The following is a 3046-nucleotide window of genomic DNA, read 5'->3' on the forward strand; positions in this document are numbered from 1 at the left end:
TCTGAGTAACCTGCATTTGTTCCAAATGACATATTAGTAGAATCAAATATAGGGTCCAACGATATCTACTCTCATCCCCATGGATAATATCTTAGCAGAAGCAAGGCTTGAAGATTGGTGATTCCTCATAGCATTCTAGGATTTGCCCATCATTTCTCATATGTTATATCATTTTATATTTTAAACATTATTGTATGGGTTATGTCCCAAGGCATCCATGTTTTAGATAGTTTTGAGACAAGTGTAATAGACTTCTGCTTTTGATATGAAAACTTTATGTTGTTGAAAATGTTTTTAAGTCCCGCTCATTTCTATTATCTTATGTTAAGAAATCTAAGTGGCTTGTATGACGCCTCTCGAGGTCTTGTACGCCTTTTTATATCTAGGGGTACCACTGGGTCATAACAAACTTGGTAATCAGAGCACAAGGTTTAGAATGGCTTTAGGATGTTTCAAAACTACATCAAGTAGAGTCTTTTTCATAAGTATGAAGTGCACTATATTCATGAATGAGAGCCCATTATATGTTTAGAAAACTTTACTTCTTCATTACTCTAAATCGTGCCATATAGTTTAACTCTATAAGGTCTCTCTCCTGATCATTACCTGATGGTCTACATGATATGACTACTCAAAGAGTTCATGATATAATGAATGAGGGAGATAATGTGGATCAAAAAGCTTCTCCTCAGGCTCTGATTGACCCTTTGGCTGAAAATGTAACACATGCGGAGTTTAGGAAGGATTTTACAGTTGGTTCAAGCCGTGATGGAACAAGCCAATAGGGATGTAGTGGTACCCGTGAACCGAAGTATGGTCACGACGATGTCAAAAGTGAGGGACTTTACTAGGATGAATCCTTCAGAATTCTACGATACTAAGGTTGAGGAAGATACTCAAGAGTTTATTGACAAGGTCTAAAAGGTGTTATCTATCATGGGAGTGACCCAGTGGAGAAGGAGAAATTGGCCGCTTACTAACTAAAAGGGGTTGCTCAGATTTTGTTCAACTAATGAAATAAAGTGAGATAGGAGGAAGCGGGTCCTATAGAATGGGAAAGATTTAAATATGCTTTTATTGATAGGTTCTTGAGATGAGGGAGGAAAAATTTCTTGAGTTTATTAACCTTCGACAATAAAACATGAGCCTGAAGGAATATGCGTTGAGGTTCACACAATTGTTAAAATATGCTCCCTCTATTGTGGTAGACCCTAGGGATAAGATGAGTACATTTGTTTCGGGAGTGCCTTACTTGGTAGTGAAAGAATGTAGAACTATTATGCTTGTCCATGGACATTTCTCTTCTTATTGGTGCATGCACAACAGATTGAAGAGTAAAAGCTTAGGGAGAAGTCTAGAGAAGCAAAGAGAGCAAGAACGAATAATGTCAACTTTTCATACCCTAGGTCCGATGTATGGGGTCGTTCAAGTTTTGGCAAATTTTCTCCAGGCGAGGTTCTTCTACTGTACCTCCAAGGTCTAACAATGAAAGGGTGTCTAATTCTAAACCTCAAAGGGGAAATTGTATTGGATCCCTATTGCCTACTTGTACTAGGTATGGAAAGAAGCATGAGGGTAAGTGTTTAGCCGGTACAAATGTTAACTTCAGTTATCGTCAGAGTGGTCCTAAAATGAGGGATTTTCCAATAAATAAGTCTAAGGTAAGAGATGGAAAGCAAGATCCTCCTAGTGGTTTGAGGTCTAATGCTCGAAAACAAAACCAATTATATGCGTTGCGACTCATGGTGAGAAAGAGAGTTCTCCTGATGTGGTTACTGGCATGTTGAAAGTTTTACAACTTGATGTGTATGATTTACTTGATCCAGATGATACTTTTTCTTTTGTGACATCATATGTGTTTATGAGATTTTATATGCTTCCCTATGTGTTGTTAGAACCTTTTTCTGTCTCTACCCCAATTGGTGATTCTCTGGTGGCTAAGAGGGTCTATAGAAGATGTCCCATTTCCTTGTCACATAGAGTTACTCCTGTTGATTTGGTAGAGCTTGATATGCTAGATTTTGATGTTATCCTTGGTATATATTGGGTGCACTCGTGTATTCTATTTATTGTACAACTCATATAGTCAATTTTAGTTCCTTAATGAGCCTATCCCTTAGTGGATAGGGGGAAATTGTATGCCTAAGGTTAAGTTTGTTTCCTATCTAAAACTAGAATGATGATTTCTAAGGGTTGGATTTACCATCTAGTTAGGGTGAGGGATATGGATTCTAAACCCTTACTCTTGAGTCGGTCCCCATTGTGAATGAGTTTTTGGAAGTGCTCCCAGATGATGTACCCGATATTCCTTTCTAAAGAAAAATAGAATTTGGTGTTGACATTCTTCCAGATACGCAACCTATTTTTATTCCTATTATAGAATGGCTTCGGCAGAATTTAAGGAGTTGAAAAAGCAATTGAAAGAGTTGTTAGATAAGGGTTTCATCTGACCGAGTATCTCTCTATAGATGCTCTAGTTTTGTTTGTTAGAAAGAAGGATAATTCACTTCGTATGTGTATTGACTTCTGACAATCAAATAAGGTGATCATTAACAATAAGTTTCCCATTCTGAGAATAGATTATTTGCTAGATGATGCTTCTACTCTGTGATTGTGATCAACGACACTAGCCTACAGTAGGAGGAAAGCAAACAGTAGGAGCAATCTGATGTGCTGTATTGATCTAGATTGAGATCCAATCGATTGGTTCAATGCTTCACAATTTTCTCTCATTTCGTCCAACACACGATCTTGATCAGTGATCTTTTGGAGAACGACTTGAAGTGTCTCCTAAACACGACTTTTTTGATATTCTCTAGACTTCTTCCATGCGTGGAGAGGTATGTTCCTCCCTTGACGTTTTCACTGGTTTTACACCTGAGATATTTTTTGTGGTCAAGTCATGTAGTTGAGATCCTATTGGAGCTAATGCGAAGTCATCCTCCAGATTGTGATCTGCCTCAACTGGATCGCCACCCTCTCTTTCTATCGTGCTGAGAGTACTCCCCCACACGAACACAAAGCGAAGAAAAATAAAACAAAAAGT

This window comes from Solanum pennellii, chromosome 1, assembly GCF_001406875.1.
Source record: "Solanum pennellii chromosome 1, SPENNV200".
In the NCBI taxonomy this organism is placed as follows: Eukaryota; Viridiplantae; Streptophyta; class Magnoliopsida; order Solanales; family Solanaceae; genus Solanum; species Solanum pennellii.